This window comes from Protopterus annectens, chromosome 1.part2 (genome assembly GCF_019279795.1).
Source record: "Protopterus annectens isolate FY-2018-M chromosome 1.part2, PAN1.0, whole genome shotgun sequence".
NCBI classification, from domain to species: Eukaryota; Metazoa; Chordata; order Ceratodontiformes; family Protopteridae; genus Protopterus; species Protopterus annectens.
In genome coordinates this window covers 325823668-325845826 of record NC_056727.1, presented here as the reverse complement: position 1 = coordinate 325845826, position 22159 = coordinate 325823668, and positions in this window count along the sequence as shown.

The window sequence follows — 22159 nt, the reverse complement described above, 5'->3', positions numbered from 1 at the left end:
TTTTCTTCATGTTTTTGGTCCATTCCTCATAAAATTTGTGTTTTTTCTGTAAAATCACTGAAGATTGAAGTCCTGACATAATGCCATCAATTTGAATTGTAGACTACATATCCTATAGAAAATGCACACTAATACAAAGTGGGTTATTCTAGCAAATGTCTAACATAAAAGCAATATTTAAAATTTGTTGCTATTTTTGGGCCTTTGTCTCCCCTGCCCCTGTTATTTTAGGCTTTTTACAGATTTCTTGTGGTAAGATTTTGAGAGGTATGCAAATACACTTGCATGGATTTGAAACCATACTTGTCTCATTCTTGTTCAACACAGAAGAGCATCAGCCAGATATGCCACAGAACCATACATAAGAAAAGTGTCAGTAAAAAACATTTCAAGGGAACACAGCATATGATATTAAGAAAAGAGACACACACTTGAAAGGATGTAAAAACATGTTGTGTAAAACATATCTATTGAACCAGAGCATTAGCCAGGCATGCCACTAAAACACTCAGTGGAAAGGCTTTAAAAATAGCATGGAAATGAACTACATTTGTAGGATGAACTCATAAAATGATAAAACAACATTCATCCCCAAGAGAATTAGAGCACTGAACCAGTTGAACTGAGTATGGGCTCATCACGTCATGAACACAATGAGCCACAGAAGCTATTACTGGGAAAGTACTAGCTTTTACATCTTTCTGGATTGCTTATTGACATACACACAGCTCAGTAGCACAATGAATATCAAGACCTTAGTGAATTTGAAGTATTCTTCTCCATTTTTGCCATTGAGTGATAACTGTCGTTAGTGCTTTGAAATTGCTCTTGGTCAAAATGCTGAGCGGTGTATTTTCACAGAAAGATGACCTTATATATGTCCTTTTAGGGTATGTGTGTGGTGTGTTCATCTGTTTTTGACCAAGTTAAAGGCTGCAAATGGGAGTATAGGACAGAGATGAAAAATAGAAACAACCAGAGATTACTACAGAAGCTGATGAAATGAGGGATGTGCAGGATGGAGATAGGATAGAAGCATAGCTATCAACTTTTTGTCTGAACAGTCACTGCTGAACTATGGCAACTACTTGAAATTAATTACCAACATATATTACCAGTGATTTCTCAGACAAGAACACATTTTAAGCTAAGCAATGGTATCCAATAATATGTACATATATGAAATAAGGACGGTGAGAAGTATGGATGAGAATATTTTTGGGACAGGTGCTGTTTTATTTATTTATTTTATTCATTTATTCATTCATTCATATTTTGGAGAAGGATAAGTTGGTTAAGGAAGTCAGGGAAGTAAGAGGTAGATAAGAGGGGGAGGGACAGTCATAGGGAAAACAGACATGGCTAATGCTATGGAGTAAAACAATGAGAGAGGGAGAACACAATGGTGTAAGAGACATGAGACAAACAGCTGGAATACAATGATGGTTGGAGAAATGTACAACCTACACTGGTGAGTATTGATGCAAAAGGGAGGACAGCACTGTGTTTTGTGGATAATGGCTGTTTGGAGATGCAGTCTCTGACAGTTTAGACCCAATGGGAGCTTACTTGTTACCTTAAGAGCTGTCACCATTGGGTCGTACATCAGAAGCTGGAGACATTGCAGGGCAGATATGCAACCTAAGGAGTCAATGGAACATGGTCAGTCTCTATATGGCCAAGGTTGGCATCCAACCTCATGTATATTGTTTCTCCCACAAGCTCTGGCAGCTCCTGATTGGTGACAAAAGTGATACCTCCAACTGCACTGCTACTGGCAGCTGCCAATGTACCACCCTCTGGGGCAGAGTTACCTGATGCAAGTGGTACAGTTAGGGAAGGTGGTGTGGAGGCAACCATAGCAAGCTGGGACCCAGATGTGCTGGGACCTTTTGACAGTTGTGGTGGCACTGCTGCTATTACCTGTGGAGGGGTGACAGACTACATCAGTGTGGTCAGTGAGGGCTACTGTGTTGGTCTATATAGCAAGAGAAATAAAAAAAGATGTATGAAAGAAAAATGATAGTGACAAATAAGATGGGAAGAGTGAAATGCAAAACCAATTAAATTTCTCTCTAAACTATGTTGGTGTTCATACAATGAAACAAACAATGATATGCTCGAATTAAACCCACAGCTAGGACAGCTGTTTAATCAAATGTTAACCCATACATCCTTTGCCTAACATACAAGGCCATGTCAAACCCAGATTTGATGAATAGAAATCTTGACCAATAGCCTAGTATGAACCTATGAAACAAAATACCCTTTTAATAGCAGGACTTACAAAGGCATGTCATCAGCCTGAGTATTTTATATATACATATACACATACACACACACACACACACACACACACACACACACACATATATATATATATATATATATATATATATTGAGGGGGGTAAATCAAAAGCAATTCTCACATGCAGTCTGAAATAAGGGTATACTAACTGCTGCAGCTATTTCTCAGAACAACCTATATGTGCTTTTGTCCAATGATGCTGCTATTTCAGTTTTGACAAAAATACAACTGTACATATACACAAAAAACCTGCTGTTCACACTATTGTAGATTTCAAGTACAGGGTGATAGACAAGGGACAGATGTGTGTACTGGATAATGTAAGTGTCTACCCAACTAATAATTATGGGTATAAGAAATATGGATATTGCAATGGCAAACTGATATTACTGGGATTACATATATACTCTCCCATGATAAATGATAATTTTTCTTGGGGAAGAGGAATTGAACCCACAACCATTGTAAAAAATTCAGTGCACATACACATAGCATCCTCAAGAATGGGTGGCATGCATAAACCCAATTCTAACATTACACATTCATAGGAATTCCATTAAGGCATGCCAGGACTGACAAATGTGATACTGCTAAAAGTTATACAGATTTCCTTTTAATGGCTATAGCTGTTACTATGCAAACAGACACATATTTTGCAACAGCAAGTAAACTTACCCCAACACTCTTTTAGGTACTCTAGTCTGCTTCTATGCGCCTCTGTGTTCCTTTCAATCTGTGCCAAGGATGGAGATAGAAAAACAGCATAATGAACAATTGTATAATGGCAAGCACTGGAGGGTATTTGGTTAGTAAAAAGATATATACTAACAGTACAGAGGCAGAGATCATGTCATAACTTCAGTGCCTCTCATTGGTCAGGGAGGACAGTCTTGTATCAACTCAAGTCACTGTAGTTGAGACAACATTGCTCCCCCATGCACAGGATGCCAGTAGCACAGGTAACATCTTTGGCCAAGCTATTACAGGTATCAGCCCTATTCTGTGACCCAGTAATGCCCTTCTGAAGGAGTCTTTCCTTGTACTCCTTATGGAGAATTCCAGAAAAACCTTGGATTCTTCCTCACACCACCTCTGTGCTCTAAAAGGGGCACTAACTCACTTTCTCCTGCCATAGTAGTCTCACTTTCTACGATCTCAGGAAAATGGGAGGGAACTGGCACCCAAAACTGTTGTCAGGTATTTCTCTCTCTCTGCACAATGGAAGCCCCAATGGGCACCTCATTTGCATGATGGATGATGAACTAATAAAATATAGGTATTGTATTATTATGCCACCATTGGCACTTTAAGGTTTGTTATATGACAGTCCTCCATCTCTTTGTTTGCTGCTGAGACTAACTGCTCAACACTGATTTCATCGTGTGGTGGTTATGTTATGACAATTCTCTTATAGGTTCATAGGTTCTTAGGTAGGTACTAGGCTATCTGCCCGAAGGCATTTATAAGCCTAGCCAGACTGTGTTGGCTTTCATCTCCCCCTTAGATTAGTTCCCTGTGCCTCTGTCCAGCAGAGCCATTGAAGTGATCCCTGGGGTAAACTTTCTGTTTCCCATCCACTTGTCAAGGTTTCTCTTGAAGAGGGTTAGCAAGAAGCTCTGCCTAATGTAGATTGGAATCTTGTTCCAGAGCATGGGAAGTCTCTGGGGCAGGAATCTTTCCCTCCAGCATGTCCTATTTATTGTTGTGGTGAGGTTTAGATCCCTGGAGCATGTGGCTAGAGGGGATATGGTTTTCTTTAAGTGGAGCAAGTCCATCAATTCTGGGTTGGACGTGACCTTGTCAGGCAGAGATCACCTCTGAGTAGGCAGTATTCAACCGAGTACAGCTGGAGTTTCTTCAGTCGAGCTGCATAGGGCATCTGCTTGAGATCAGTGATCCTCTTGGTGAGGAACTTCTGTGGTCTTTCCAGTTGTTGCAGGTGTCTTGTAAGGTACATCCCAAATGGGGCATTGTACTCTATGATGGGTCTGATGAGTGCAGCGTAGAGGGGCCCAATGACCTCTTTCCATCTGGATGCAAACCCTTTTGTGATTAGGTGGGCCACATAGAAGGATTTTCTAACCACTTTGGCTATGTGATTATCAAAGGAGAGGTTACTATCTACTTGGGTCCCCAGATCCCTTATTACGTCTTCCATATTTAGGGGGCTAGCACCTATGTGGTAGTTTGGGGGTACTTTGTTTTTTCCAAAGGGGATGACTATGCACTTTTTGGCATTTAGCTTGAGACCATGGTTTTGAAACCAGGTATCTGTCTCAGTGAGACCCTTTTGGAGGATATCTGTGTCAGCCGGAGAGTCAATTATAGCCCGTAGTTTGCAGTCGTCTGCGAACTTGGTGAGCCATAGTCTTCCTGTGCTTGCCTGTACCTCTGAGAAGTATATGTCAAACAGGAGGGGTCCTAGTACTGAGCCCTGGGGAATGCCACTTGTAACAGGTTTAGAGTCGGACCTAGCTCCTGAAACTCTTACCATGTGGGTTCTGTCCATGAGCCAGTTGACAACCCATCTCGTGTCGTAGGGGCTTATGTTCAGGCTGGTGAGCTTGTCTATAATACCTGAGTGGGGAATAGTGTCGAAGGCCTTTGCGAGGTCTAGGTAGGCTGTGTGGACCACCTTTTCCTCATCTATAGCCTTGGTAACTGTCTCAAAGAAGTCCACCAGGTTTAGGAGGCATGATCTGCCCTTAACAAAGTCGAACTGGGTTAGATCCAGTGTTTGGAGTTTCCAATATCTCTGTTAATGAGATCCATGATGATGTGCTCCATAGCTTTGCAGACCAAGCTAGTCAGGCTTATAGGGCAATAGTTCCCAGGGTCTGTTGTGGCTCCACGAAAGCCAACACATCTGCAGGAGTAATGTATGTGCAAGACCATTGTGCAGGCACAAGCTATTTCCATCAGAGTCATGGCAGAGATAGTGAGAGTGATTGAGGCTGTGCACACTGATATACAGTAGTGCATGACCTACACATCTGATTCATTGGATAGATTAAATCACACATTGGAAAGCACAGTATCTTCCCCAGATCATCTGTCATGAGGCAAGGACTATCCTTTTTACTGGTCATCTGATATATCCACAGATGTTAGCCAACATTGCCGTGAACAAGGGAGAGTCCAATCCCACAGTGTTAGCACTTACACAGCAGCATTGATTGTCGAGGTGACTATACCCAGGAGAGGCCATGCCCATCCTCATGGTCATCATCTTGCTAGCACATCTTTGGGTAGACATCAATCTAGGTCACCCAGCACACCAATATTGAGCCAAAGTTATGATACAGTGGGGGTATGCACAGTGAAATGAAGCCTCTATCATACATAAATTAACATTTAGTAAATTAATTAATTTTGCTACTCCTCAAGATTCAGACTCACCCATTTTCCTGTGAAAGACATGCAGTCCTATATTCCCTTTGTCATCTGTGCAAATGATGATAACTATGCCCTGCCCTCTTTATACTGTTACTTGGATTGCCTATCTAATGCACAGCTTGGCCAGCCTTGGCATGGGTAAGCATAGTGTAGTGTTTTTGTAAGCATCATTTTATTGCACTGCATCTGATTAGTTCTTACATAGCTATGTTGTAAAGCTATGTGAAATGCACTGCCTTTTTTGCTAGTGCCACAGCGTAGTGTGACCACCATCATTTAGAATGCTGCTGGCTCCTCCTTTGATGACTCATCGGTCTCAGCTGCTGCTTTCTGGGATGCTAGGAACTGCAGTTCTTGCAAGAGGCAACCTCAGTGTAACTGTTTCCTAAGTATTATATTATGTGACAATGCACTTACAGTCAGATGTTTTGCAAAGGTGACAAGGTCATATTGCAGAACACACTGGATATATTCAGACAGCCAATGCATGACATCAGCAGTGAAGATACATGCTTTATGATATTTCTTGTTTGTGATAATGCAAGATTGTACCCCAGGTCATTTTAATTGTATGGATTTGTAATAGGTGTCATGAGTTAGGGTTTTATGGCATATCCAGCATCACCCCCAAGATGGCCTGGTGGGAATTCACCCCAAACCACTGATAGAGTTCACAGGAGTGCCATATGTGTGAATAATGATAACTGCCTGGGTTGCCTGCACACATGTTGTAGATGATACTCTGTGCATTACAGACCACCTAGCAGTTAATGCAGTGATTCCCTTTGCAGTTCACATACCTAATTTCCAGTTCAGCAGGTGAGAGCACTATTTCAATGTGTGTACTGTCTATGGCCCTAGAACCTCAGGGAAATAAGCTATGACATATAACTCCTGCATGGTGTTTGCTCTCTCATATGGGTAATGTGGAAAACAAATATGTTCCCCCACATGCTGAAGCATGACATCAAGAAACTGATGGAGTTTTTTTTAGACAAATGACTGAGATATCCCAGCTATATCCCCAGTATGTCAGTGAAAGATTTCTGTAGCTAATATACACAAAGGCACACATGCCTTAGCATCCGCTGTGATTGATACTCCATGACTCCCACAGGACTAGACAAAGCTAACACATGTCCATGATTTCCAGCATGGTTTTCCTGTCCACATGGTACAGGTCCACTATCTCAGTGCCATGAAGGGCATGAAATGTTAAACATGATTGGATAACCCAGAGCCTCCATGATCAATGTCATGTATGATCAGCGACAGCAGCTGCAATAAGAGCCTTTTTTACAGAAACTCATTTACAATAGTATGGCAACCCCCAACATAGTACACTAGCTTACTCTCTTTATCTCATTTCCTTTGCTGTCTTTTGCTAATTAGCTAGGTTAGCAGAGTGCCTTGGATTCTCCCTTGCTACTCTTTACTCCAATTAATTGTTTTCCTCTCTTCCCCCACCCCCAAGTGATTGCTCAGGTACAACACACCAAAGGTTTTAAAACACTGGATACCATATTTGTGCTACTTTTGTAGCTGAAAGCTCTCGAGGTGTAGCATCTCTAGTAAGTGCACACTTACGAGGAAATAGCAGCTGAGCAAAACTCTCCCTTGCCCCACTCCATCTCCACAAAGTTATTTCTTTATTCCCTCACCCATACCACTGTACTTAAATTCTCAGTAGAGCCACTGTGCTAAATTAAACACTACCTCTGCTTCTCCTTATGTAGGTGTCTTAGATGGCATTGACCTGCTGCCTACCTTAGTTCCAACTTGTAGATAATTTTTTTTTCAGCTGGTTTACTGCTGTGATCTGCCATCATCAGTTCTACCCGCTCTGTACGCCGTCGCTGAACGTGGGCTCACTCCGCTCCCCTACCCTACCCCCAATTCCCACCCACCCTCACTTCACCTATATTTATATTTAAGCATAACCACACCCACCACCCAACACCCAGTTCTACAACATCACACAAACAAGTTCCACACCCCACTACATTAGTCCCTCCCCACACTTTATCTTCCCCTCTCCACCTCTCCAGTCAGGTAGAAGTACACAACACACAATACTCTGAAAACCCCCCACCAAAGCACATACTTATATTTCTCTAACATTATATCTCTCCCTACTAGTGTTACTATTCATACATTATTCCCTATCTACTGCAACATCACACGCCAGCTCAACCTCAAAATGAAGCCTTTTAATACAACACTCCTCCATACCACTACTAGCTTAACACTTATACTCCTACTCTCTCTCTTGACTTATGACACTCATTCACTATCCACTACTCTCCCTTCCTGGCAAACTTCTTCATCCCTCTGCCCATGTTGTTCAAAACATCACACTATAGCCTCAACCTTGTTCCACACTCCTATATAGACTATCACACGATCAAAGACCTTCACCATCCCACATCACCAGTAGCGTTGGAATATTCAAAACTTCAACACAAGCTCTCCAAACTCCTTTTACACATAATTATGCATTTAAGGTGCTCAGGCAACATTCACCCTAATCCTGGTCCCACCCCCCCAAATGCAGTTCATTAGCCAGCCCTTCACCATCAACACTTGCTATGCTCCACCACATATGCAAATCCTCCCTTCTTATCCTTAATATAAATATAAGAAATATAGCAAACAAAGACCATGACCTACATGCCCTACTATCCCTTTACTCCCCTGAGGTTGTAACACTAACAGAAACATGGCTTAAACCAGATATCAGTAACAATGACATTATTGCCCCCGGTTACAGCATCCTACGTAAAGATAGGAAAAACAAAAAAGGAGGGGGCGTTGCAATCTTATTCAAAGATCACCTTATACTAGACCTTCTAGACCTCTCCATACCTGAATTTGATAATGCAGAATCAATATTTGCCAAGTTAACAATTAACTCCAAACAACACCTAAATATAATAACTGCATATATTCCACCAAGCAACAATATCACTGCACTTGAAAGTATATCGCAATGGACCTCCATATATCTCCCACATGAAACTATACTAATGGGTAACTTTAATATTGATTTGCTCCTTTGTTCCTCTGCAAACCATACATCCCATGTGAACCTTTATGGTTTCACCCAACTCATCATGTCTCCCACTAGGACTGATAAAACTTCTAAGTGTCAATCCATTCTCAATTGGACTTTGCTTAGCAACTCCATTCTCTCATCCCACTCAGGCTGCCTCCCTGTCTGCATTAGTGACCACAACCCAACCTTTGTCTTAAGTAACCACATTCATCAAAACTGCCAGCCGTCAAGCCGTCTTATCAGAAACAAAAAAAAAACTTTGATCCAAACAGGTTTATCACTGCCCTAAAAAGCTACAATTGGGAACCTCTCAAGCACCTGCCTCTAGAAGATGCTATTCTTTCCTTTAACTCTACCTTCCTAAACATACTCAACTATCATGCCCCCACCCCAGAACCATTAAAGTGAAATCAACATATGCACCCTGGCTAAAGAAAGAATCCAGATCCCTACTCAGAACCAGAGATAAATTCTGGGAACAATATTGTAAAACCAAATCCCAAATAACTAAACAAACTTTCATAGAACTCCTAAATAAAGCAAAAAACCTAGTAAAATTAGACAAAAGCAACTACTATTACAAAATACAGAATAAACATCAAAATAACCCTCAAAAATTCTGCGCAGCATTTAACAATATATTGCATCCTGGAAAATCAACCACTCCCACCCCAACAACAACCAACTCCATGAACTTAGCCACTCAATTTAATACTTACTTTACAGAACCAACTCAACAACTTGCACTGACCCAGACCAGCACCAACCACACCCCTCCTACCCAAACCACAACCGTTTATATCCACCCAAAAGCAATAACCAGTTTGCATTAAACCCAGTCTCCACTAACATCATCAAAAAACTACTAAAAAAACTTAAGCCCACTACTTTAGCTGCAAACAATCTCCCTGCTGAATTCCTGCAAATTGCAGCAGAAGCAATCACATATCCTGCACCCATACTTATAAACAGGTCATTATCTGAAGTTTATGTTTCCACCATCTGGATAATCTCCTACATCTTGCTCTTACACAAAGGAGGTAACTCCACTGAACTAACAAACTATCGCCCAATTGCAATTCTATCCCCTCCCAAACATTCTGGAAATGGTTGTACACACCCAACTTATGGACTATGTCCTTACACACAAGCTCCTATTTAATGCCCAATACGGTTTTAGCCAATCTCACAGCACCACCACAGCCCTACTGTCCTTCACTAACACAGTTAACCAGCATAGAAACAATGGTCAGTTTGTGTCATCAATATTCCTGGACCTGTCCAAGGCCTTTGACATGGTCAACCACTCCAAACTCATCTATGTCCTCTCCTCCCTTAGCCTCAGTCACCCTACCATCACCTGGTTCAAAAGGTACCTAGCAGAATGTCAACAGTCTGTCCACTGGCAACAAGATCTCTCACCACTTCGCCCTATCATCTTAGTGGGTTCCCCAAGGCTCCATCCTTGGTACGCTTCTGTTTTCTCTTTTTACCAACCAGCTTCATTTGACTACATCCCAGGCCTCAGTGGATCAGTATGCTGATGAAACTACCCTGATTTGCTCAGCTTCCTCCCTCAAAGACCTCCATGTCATTACTCAAGAGTCTTTCTTATCCGCTTAATCCTGGTCCACTAGTTCCTCACTTATCCTAAATCCCAACAAAACAAAACTTCTTCTCTTCTACCCAATCAGATACACCTCACCAGCAACAACCTGCAATAACATCCCTAAAAATAAAACTATCATCACCCCAACAAACTATACCAAATTACTAGGAGTGGAAATTGACAATAACCTGAAATTAGATATTCACATTGCCCAATCCATTAAAAAGTTCACAAAAGCTATGTCTCCTATATAGAAATAACAGATTTATGACAAATAACACAAAATCCACCATTGCTAGAACGCACCTCCTCTCAACTCTCCTGTACACCTCCCCAGTCTTAACCAACCTCCATGAGACAAATCTAGCCAAACTTGAAGCCTGTTACAATAAAATCTCCAAGATTACCACTAATGCCTCATACAAGTCACATCACTGCTCATCACTGAAGCAGCTCAAGTGGCTCAAACTTCTTCAACATCTTCTCTTTAATCGACTTACCTTCACCCACAAAATACACTATCAATCAGAAAAAAATCCTGTGCTCAAAGATCTCATTCAGCTATATTCCTCCTCAAGACCCCTTCGCTCCAGCAACAAACTACTTCTACATACCACCAAAGCTAACAATTCAGCAGGTGAATCACTTTTTTCCAACTTCATCTTCAAACACTGGAATAATCTACCTAACTCATTAGTAACTAACTCCTCAACACTTCAATTAAAAAAACTTCTAAAACGCACCCTACCACCACCTGGCATTGCACCTGCACCTCCCCTGGATAACCTATTTCTCCTTTTCACTCTGTTATCATCACTTTTACTCTACTAGCACAATCTACCACTAATGGTAGTTTCACTTTAACTGCACATAATCATTTGGATATATCCACAAAATGCAAGCAACCATATTTTATGTAAATTGCAGTTGCTCTACTTATTGTGTCTGAAATCACTATCTTGTATGTATTTGCTTCTCACTTGGGTGTATTTGTTTCTCTTTTGTATGTATTTGTTTCTCTTGGAGCTTTTCTCCCCAGGCCTCCGCTGAAAAAGGACATGTGTACAGTCAGACTTTCCCAGTAAACAAATGTAAAATAAATAAATAAATACATAAAACATAAACATATAGTATGGGAGTTAAAGGTTTCTGAATCACTCCTCCATATTTTTGTCTCACTAGCATTCATACCACTTCATTATACAGTCATTATCATGTAGTATGGCAGACAATGTTATCCCAACTAGTTCAATTCTCTAGCTAGGTTTTCTGAATCATGCACACTCTGCTCACTGACATTTATCACTCAAATATGATTACTGCAATGTGGTAAAGTTTTCTGAAGTTGGCTCATCCTTATTATAAATCCAACAAAAATATGGACAGTTTCTATACCTAACCAAACAGCACTGATCATTGAGCCTCTCACTTTTCCTTCACTCTTAATAAACCCAAGCTCTCTCCATTGCTATTATATCATCTGTGGAATTACTCTTCTTCTGACACTGTTATAAACGTATCATCTGCTGTAGACTGCATTGACTGGACTTCATTTTATCAACTAATATGTGCAAACAGGGGCAACTCACTGATTATCAATACCTACACTAAAACTAAAAACAAATTCTATACCCAAAGCTATAGATTATGTGACCTGTCTTCGGAAATATATTGGCTAATTAAAATATGAGCTCAGGCCCTGGAAACTTGGGAAAACACCCAGGGGGGAATTTAATAAAGCATACATTTTTTTCTGTGTAGGCATCGTGCTGCACAACTAACATGGCCGTGAACAGTGCTGAGCAGCGTGCATGAGCGTGCCAACATGGAAACCTCTGTGGCATGCAAAATACCTCATAAGAAGGTGAATCTCATGCAAATGAGGCAGGTAAATTGATCCAGTAAGCAGATAGGCAGCCTTGCAGATCCAGTGTCAGTGTCCATAGTGTACATGGAAAAATTCCATGCACAGGACTGCAGACAGACAAAAGGGGCTGTAAAAATGTAGATAGACAGAAATGGCATAGCATATTCCAAAAGTTACAGTAAATATATTAAAATATATTTTTTTAATTATCTTGGCATGTTTGCAGGGAGTGCTGTAGTGCACAAACATGCCTTATTAAAAAAAAAAGTGGAAAACTCAAATATTAATATCATGAGACAAAAATGTATTACAGGACCCTGTGTACAGTATCTACGATGATGCATTGGTGCTGTTGCTAACATGGTAGGGCTTAGAAGCATGTAGTATCCAGGTTGTGAGCACGGATTCCTATGGAAATTATGTGTAGTTACTAAATAGAATAATGGGGTGATTGTGTCTGCAGATCCCCTACATGTAGGCAGAAAACCGTGTTGATATCCACAGAGGAGGTAGATGGCATTAGGAAAGGGTATGTCCACTAACTTCTGAGATGATTAGAGCATAGCTGTTCTTGTTTGCATGGCGTGCCACCATGCTGAGTGTGCAAGTTTGGGGGCTGTGCACTGACTGCTAAGTATTGTTTACCTATTGGGCATGCATTTGCATGGTGTGCCTCAGTGCTCAGAGTATCTAAAAGGTCAATGATGTATTAATTAGTATTGATACTTGCTTAACCTAAAGTAGAGCCATTAAATAATGTCAGTGATATACTAGGCAGGTGCAATGCATCATAGGTAGTCAATCATGCAGGCAGCACTTACAGTACAGCACTATAAAGTATGCATACATCCTGCAATCTGATTTTCCCCCATACTCTGCACCACTGGAGTACAGACTTGGGAATTTTAACTGAAAGAATGCTAGGGGCTGCTGCAGGTCTGCTACATTTGTATGTCTTAGATGCTGAAATCAATGCTGCTGCTGCTGCTGACAACAGACTTAGGCAAAGAAGGAGAACTTTGTTCAGGCCCAGGGTAACCTTCCAGGAGCTAGATGAGCTGGAGGTTGTAGAGTGCTACAGAGTGAACAGGGACATACTACAATAACTCACTGAGCTCTGCCACCCTCAAATCAGGCCCAGAGCCAACAGAGGGGCACCCAGCCCAGTGGAAACAAAGGTATGTGTAGCCCTTAGGATAATAGCCACAGGTACCTTTCAAAGACCTTCTGAAGACATGATGGGGGTCTCACAGGCATCAGCATCCAGGGTACTCCACCAGGTCCTGGATGCCATGCTACCACATGCCAATGAGCACATTTTTCCCCTCACCCCTGAGGTAAGTGTCAGCAATATGCAAAACACTTCTACCATGTAACATACTACCCTGATGTAATGGGTGCCATAGATTGCACTCATGTACACATCAAGGCACCTCTCAGTGAGGAAGGTAGAATCTACTTCAACCACAAGAGGTAACACTGCATCAACTGCCAGGTAGTGTGCAATGCCCAGGGCATTATTATGAATGTGTGTGCTAGCAGCCCTGGCAATTATCATGACTGCCATATCTGGCATGCATCACAGCTGTACCAGTTGTTTGCTAGGGGGACATCCCACATGGCCATTTAGTGGGGGGTGCTATGTATGCACTGGAACCATGGATGATGACACCCATCAGAAATGCACACAAGCCCATAGAAGAACTAGGGATATCACAGAGCGTGTGTTTGAGTTGCTGATGTCATGGTTCCAGTGCCTCAATATATCTGGTGGAGCCCTGTAATACTCTCCAGCCACAGCATCAGGCATGAAGATGTTAAACAGTGGGCACACATAATATTTGGACTACTGTCTACCCAAGCTGATCATGTGTTGTTATTCCCCCGCCCCCAACACAGCAGTGTACCCATATAACTGCTTTAACAGAAAATCATCTATGGTATATCAGTGGACCAGGCAATCTCAGGACTGTAACATAGATAGCACTCACACACTGTACGTCTCTCTTCACACAGAATAACAATGTACATATTTATGATGTTGATTGTGTGATGAGTGACCCCTCTCTGTCTAGCGACCTGTGTGGCTCAGTGGACTATGGAAACTAGCATGGGTGATGGTGTTTGTGGTTGTAATCTGGAATTGCTCACATCTTTTGTTATATGTTGGTATTTTCACAGAATGTCATACCTCCCAACCTGTTAGTGCAAGACATCTGGACAAAGTCAGAAAGACTGGGGTGGACAAAGGCCCAGAAGTAGGGACAGATTTTAAATATTGATCACATAAACCTAGATAGTTGCTGGAATTAAAGGTGTTGCAGTGGTACATATTTTCTGATGGATATAAAGTCTGACACACAATTGTTTGCCTGCAATTAGTAGAATGTATGGCTATCAACACTCAGTAAAGCACCAGAAGACCACAAATGTGTGAGGAACAGACCAAACATATGAGGCAAAATTTTGGACATTCTGAGAAAATCAGGACAGTTAAAAGGTATGCAGACTGTCAGTCTTTTGGTGGTGTAGCATTACCAACCTCACTCACATATTAAGTACAGCAAATAGCTGGGGAATGCTGTAGACATTTTGAGTGAAGTGCAGTACTGCAGAAACAAGGGCATATGTTAATGTCTGTAACATACAAAATCCCGGACTGGAATAGAGGTAGATGTGGCCTAGAGTCACATTATAAGGCTGACAGTCCCACTGGGCATGTCCATACACTTATTAAAAATGAGTGCAATTCTGTTGGCCTTTCATTAAAATGGCCAGTTAGTAAAAATGAGTGCAACTCTGTTGGCCCTTCATTGAAATGACCTGTTGTGTATAAATGTCTATACATACAGACATATAAATATATGTATCTGTCTGTCAGTATCTCTCTCTTACATGCATCGTATATCTATCACTATGTAGTGTCACATAGATATATACTGATATATATATATATATATATATATATATATATATATATATATATATATATATATATATATATATATATATATAAAACTATATATATTAAAATGATAAAAAGGCTCACCCCATATATCTGCATAACACATATACATATCACACACACACACACACACACACACACACACACACACACACACACACACACACACAGCTACATTTATATATATATATATATATATATATATATATATATATATATATATATATATATATCCCTGTTATATGCAGAAATATGTGTATGGATGTCTGCATTGTCCGATATATCACAATAAAGGTGAGTAAACTGCACTAGCACACATCCCTAATGTTACTCAAAGGATCCAAACTAAGGGCACAACAGTACATAATCCACTTACCTACAGACTCCAATGCCTGCTGGATGTCACCATCTAGACAGACACAGGTGAGCAGGTGATGTAATGTATAATGGTGTCAACACATGTATGGACAGGACACATTGTCCCTGCTCACAGTGTCACCTGTCTAACTGCAAACAGCCACATATGGCCATACTGGTAACTGTGCACACATAGCTAGGATAACAACAGTTATCTCACTGCTAGGATACTAAATGCAGATAACAGTATGAACCAATATCACTCTGTAGGCCACAGATGCTGTGCAACATGAGCCAAGTTTGTGTAATGCACAAGTACTGTGCCTGCAATCGCATAGACAACAGACCTAACTTGTGGCATATGCGATAAATACTGTGATCTATAGTGTGTAAGCCTAGATAAGTAGGGGTTCCAATATCACTGCAACCCACTTAGTGTGTGTGTGTGTGTGTGTGTGTGTGTGTGTGTGTGTGTGTATATATATATATATTTATATATATATATATATATATATATATATATACCCCTGCAAAACAACTGACATGCCCTTGTGGGCTATCCAGCAGTAAAGGTTATGCATTTTTGGGCCTGTAACTTGCTGCTGGCTTCCAAACTGCCTTCTTCTACAAGGCCCAATGATGTCAGCCACCTTAAGTCTACCAGCTGACAATGTAGTATCAGACATAAGCTATGACAGATGGGATAAGTACTGTGATGTCTAGTGTATAGGCCTAGGTAGATAGAGGTTCTAATCTTACTGCAGCTCACTTGTTTTGTGTGTGTGTGTGTGTGTGTGTGTGTGTGTGTGTGTGTGTGTGTGTGTGTGTGTGTGTGTGTGTGTGTGTATATATATATATACACCCCTGCAAAACATAGGCATGCCCTCATGGGCTATCCAGCAGCAATGGTTATGCACCTTTTGGGCCTGTAACTTCTTGCTGGCTAATTAATTGCCTTATTGTACAAGGCCTGATGATGTCAGCCACCTTAGGACTACCAGCTGACAGTATAGCATCAGATGTAAGCCATGGTGCATGTGGTACATATTGTGATTTATAGTGTATAAGCCTAGGTAGGTAGGTGTTCTAAACTCACTCGACCCAACATGGTATGTGTGTATATCCATATGGCATATGTATGATAACCTTTATAACTTAGACATAGTTAGAGTTTTGCATCATTTTATTTGTAGTGGGTAATATGGCTCCCCAAATGACTGACCACAACAAGGCTTGCTGATATCAACAATCATTATATGTTCTAAACTTATAGTACTAGCAGACATGAGTTGTGTTGCATGCACTGGGTATTGTGATTTGTAATGTGTACCAGTACATAAGTAAGTGTTCTAATCTACATACAGCCAACTTGCAGTATGTGTGTGCCTTGATATGTCCTGCATGCAGTGAGTGGAAGTGATACTAGCCTGAATGTGGCCATGCTTGTGTGTGAGGCTGTTACAGCAGTATACCTCATGTTATGGAGCCATAGGACACGTGAACTTAACTAGCATAATGGCCATACAGCCCTCACAATCAGAGACATCTGTATACCCCTTGGGACAGGACCAGCATGTATTGCCCCAGTCCAAGAGGGACTCAGGCAGATACTATGTGTTGAGATGATGACCGCCCAGCCAATCAAACAGATGGCACATGCTGAGGTTCACTGAGGTGCTCTGTGTACCATTAGGTAGGGTCTGTCTCAAGGGTGTGTTTATGTCTGCTTGACAAATGTCTCCCACAAGCATGTAGTACTAACATTACATAGTGGGTTAATGTCCTTACAATGAGTCATCCATCTACTATTCTGCCTACAGATAGGCAGCATGTGCACTCCAACAAGGTCACACCTTGCCCTGTAGCAGGTGTTATCACAAATTATGAATGCATGAGTGCACTGACCACTGCCACTGTCCTTGGTAGCCTGTTATACAGATGTGAACCTATGGAGCCATGAACATATACTGCTGTACCTTGCTGAAGTCATATTTCTGCTGTGCTGCCATGTCGTGCTGTGCCACTTCATTGTCACCGTGTGTCCATAGGTCATCCACTTAGACTCCTGGAACAGAAACATACACAGATTGGTGACATACCTGTCGTGTAACAATACAACCAGTATAACATCATACAACATAGGTTCATAGGTTCATAGGTAGGTACTAGGCTATTGGCCCTAGGGCCCATATAAGCCTAGCCAAAAAGGTACCCTGGCTTTCACCACCCAAGAAAATTATTTTCCTGTGCCCCTGTCGAGCAGAGCCACAGAAGTGAACCCCAGGGTGAATTTCCTATTTCCCATCCAATCATCAAGATTTTTCTTGAACAGTGCTAATGAGGAGCTTTGTTTCATATAGATAGATAGTTTGTTTCAGAGTATGGGAAGTCCCTGGGACAGGAATCTATCCCTCCAGCATGTTCTGTTTATTATGGTGACAAGGTTTAGATCCCTAAAGCATGTAGCTCAGAGGGATTGGGATTTATTTAAGTGGAACATGTCCAACAGCTCTGGGTTTGACATAGCTTTGTATGTTAGGCAGAGGTCTCTTCAGTAGGTGATATGCAATGGAGTAAAGCTGGAGTTTTTTTGAGATGGTCTGCATAGGGCATCTGTTTGAGGCTGGTAATCCTCTTTGTGAGGTATTTCTACAGTCTTTCCAGTTGTTGTAGATGTCTTGCGGGGTACGTACCAAAAGGGGTGTTGTACTCTATAATGGGTCTAAAGAGTGACGAGTAGAGCAGAACAATGACCTATTTTTTCCTGGAATAGAAACCTTTTGTGATAAGGTGTGCCATGTAGAAGGATTTCCTGACTACTGTGGCAATGTGATTATCAAAGGAGAGACTACTGTCCACCTGTGTCCCAAGGTCTCTTATCACACTTTCGGTGTTAAGTAGACTACCACCTATGTGGTAGTTAATGGGTACAGTGTTTTTACCAAAGGGGATGACAATGTACTTTTTGTCATTGAGCTTGAGGCCATGGCTTTGACACCAAGCATCTGTCTCAGTGAGGCCCTTTTCGTAGGATGTCCACATCGTTTGGAGTTTTGATTATGGCTCCTAGTTTGCAGTCATCTGCAAACTTCATTAACCAAATACCTTCTGTGTTAGCTTGTACTTCAGAGAAGTAGATATAAAACAGGAGAGGGCCCAGGACTGAACCCTGTGGTACTCCACTTGTCACTGGTCTGAAGTTGGATTTGGAGTTTGCTACTTTCACAGTGTGGGTTCTGTCAGTGAGCCAGTTGGCAACCCATCTTGTGACATAGGTATTTATACATAGTTTAGTGAGTTTATCTATAATTACAGAGTGGGGGTGGTGTAAAAAGCCTTGGCGAGATCTAGATAGGCTGTGTGAACCACCTTACCCTTGTCTACAGCTTTAGTGACTGCTTCAAAGGAGTCAGTCAGGCTTAGAAGACATGATCTGCCTTTTATAGACCCGAACTGGGTGGGGTCCAGAGTTTGGAGATTACCAGTGTCTTTGTTTATAAGTTCCATGATGAGACATTCCATGGCCTTGCAGACCAGGCTCATCAGGCTAATGGGGCAGTAGTTCCCGGGGTCTGTGGTGGCTCCCCTTTGTGGAGTGGGTTAACCATCACTGTGTGCCATTCAGTGGACACAAATCCTGAGGTGAGCCTATGACTGAACATGGTACTTAGGTGGTGTGCCAGTTCATTCTGTAGTTTGTGTAGAACACAGCCTGGGATCTTGTCAGGTCCCATGGATGCTGTGTTCTTGGCTTTGAAGAGTGCAGTTTTTACCTGTGCAGCTTTGATTACAGGAACTTTGCATTCTTCCAGTATTGAGATGGGCCCTTTAGGGGGTGAAAGGGGGGTAAAGTTAGCACTGAACCTATCTGCCAGGATATTGGCAATATCAGTTGGATCCATTTATTTAGTGCCATTGTGCTGTAACTTAGAGCAGATTTGTGTGTTGCCATTGAGATTCTTGACATAGCTATAGAATGCTTTGCGGATGTCTTTAGAATCAGTGGTGATTTTATTTTTGTTACTAGCTTTGGTGGATATTATGAGGGATCTCAGCTTCTTACTGAGGCTGACCAGGGAGTTCCTCCAATCATGGGATTTTACTCTTTTTTGCAACAGTTTCTTTCTTCTGTTGTAGAGTTAGCTTATGGCAGGGGACTACCAGATTGGCTTCCTTTTTTTGGAGGATAGCATCTTGGTTCTGTTAGGGACAGCAAGATCCATGCACTCATGTAAGTGCTTATAAAGTGCATTTGTGTAGGATTCAGCAGTCGTACCTCTATTGTCCATCTGCATGGGTGTCATGAAGTTTGTCACTTCTGTCTTAAGAAGTGTGAAGTTGGCTTTGGAGAAAATTTTTATGGTGGTTTCCCTAATGGGGGGTGGGGGCGGGATGTGGATGTCTAGGGTGATTAGCTTGTGGTCGGATCTGACCAACTACAAATTGACCTCTGGTGTGGAACACAAGTCGCCCGTGTTGGTAATGACCAGGTCTAGGATTTTGCTGCCCCTGGTGAGGGCGTGGATAAGTTGATCCAAGATATCAGAATTTATACATTCCAGAAAACACTGAGCAAAAGAGTTGGTAGATGAGTAGTTTTCCAAGTTAATGCTGAGGTAGTTGAAATCACCCATTATTAGGGTGTTTGGTTGTACCCTAATATTTTCCAGTGTATCAAGAAATGAGGAGTGGTAGTCTTGTGGCATGGTGGGGATCTGTAGCAAGCTATAATTTGGATTGCGGTCTTGCCCAGTGTTAGTTGCACTTGGATAATCTTGGATGCATTATGCTGAGCAACTAGCCTGGAGGTGTGGATACCCTTAATAAATATGGACATGCCTCCACTTTTAGTGTTTTGGTCAAGGTTAGGTCGCCAAAAGATGTGTTATGAATTATAGCCTGGTAATGCAGGGGTGCTCTCTGGAGCCTTGAACCAGGTCTCTGTCACTGCACAGATGTCAATGTTCTCCATTTTAAGGAGTGCTTCGACTGAGTGCATTTTGAGGTTTAGACTTCTAGCATTGAGTAGCATTACCCTCAGATTTTGCTTGCTTGTACCTGTTACAGTGGTGAATTTGTCATTTGAACCTTGCATAAAAAAGGCACTATAGGGGTGGCAAAAGCCTAAGCCAGTATCCAGAATCCCAAGGGTGACAGGTGCAGGTCATCTCTGGAAAAGCATCACGGTCTGTCAATCATGTCATCCCAGGCAGACAGATACTGGATCCTCTTAGAATGACATCAGAAGCTTAGCCAATTGTTGAAGTCAATCATGTTGTCCTTGTACTGTGGTATCATTCTGGATGATGGCAGGATGCTACTCAGGGCTAGGGTCATACCTGCCTGGACTACAAGATTGGAGAGCTCCTCCATGTCTCTTTTCATTTAGTCTAGGGAGGTACATCTCGGGTCATTCACACCAACATGGACAATGACAGAGTCATATTTGTACTAGTTGTGGAGTGAACTGAGTGCATGCATTATGTGGCAGATCCTGGCACCCGACAGGCAGCTGACAGTAACTTTCTCCTTGTTTAGCCTGGTTAGTGGAACATCAGTGTGCCTGACTATAGAGTCACCTATGACTAGAGTGTTGGGTACATTGTTAAGCCTTATGGGCTGTGGTTGAGTGGCACACTGAGTTTGTGGGCTATGTGTCAATTGGGTTGTGTTGGGGGTGGAGGTTGCTTGCATTTCTGCTTTGGAGGTCTGTGTTGCTTGGGCAGATTTTTATTGAGAGCCTCCATGAATGTAGGTGTGTGTTTTGTGTTTCTATGTGTGTGCCTTGATGGTGTACATTTTGAGGGACTATGTGATGAGTGTGGTATGGTCCATATGTTTACCTTCTCCTCTTGACTGTTTAGTCCAGTCTTGGGTGAAAAGAGCTTTGCCTAAATAAGTGCATCTCTCACAGGTTGTAGTGTTGGGTGGTAGGAGGAGAGGGTTGTCTGTGTACATGAGGCAATTGCTGCATTTCCCCAAGATGCCCAGATTCATCAGGTAGACAGGAGAAAACACCAGGAGCTGACCCTTAGAAATGCCTGGATAGGTGCTTATTTATTAAGTACTAAAAACTGTTTTCCTCTAGACAAGTGAGGAAAGTTGAGTGCTGTAGTACTTTGTGGCTTATTTAGTGCTTAGAATGAGTTCAGAACAAGTACTGAGCTCAAAAAAATAGATTTGAGTGCTGAAAACTAAAAAAACTGGCTAGTGCCAAGGGAAATTTTGAAGAGCAGACTTTATGGTGCCACGAATAGTTTAACCCTAGATTAGCGGCGATGCATAAAGTGAATTTTTTTTAATATAACAGTAGCAAATGAGCAAACTGATTTAAACAAATTAGCCAATTAACCAATAAATGCTAAAAACTGAGCCCCGTTCCAGCAGTCTTCGATTAGACAAGTTCTAACTGCACACTCCTGCCACTAGGGTGCAGGTGAACTTTCTCCAAAAAAAAGACGGCCTGGATTAGTGCTCAAGTTATACAAACAAAGCTAGATTCAGCAGGTCTGAATCTAGTCTATGCTACAGCAAACAAGGTGTATCAATTTCAGAAAGAAACCGTTCAAATAAGCAGGCACAATAATCCTTTAACCAGAAAT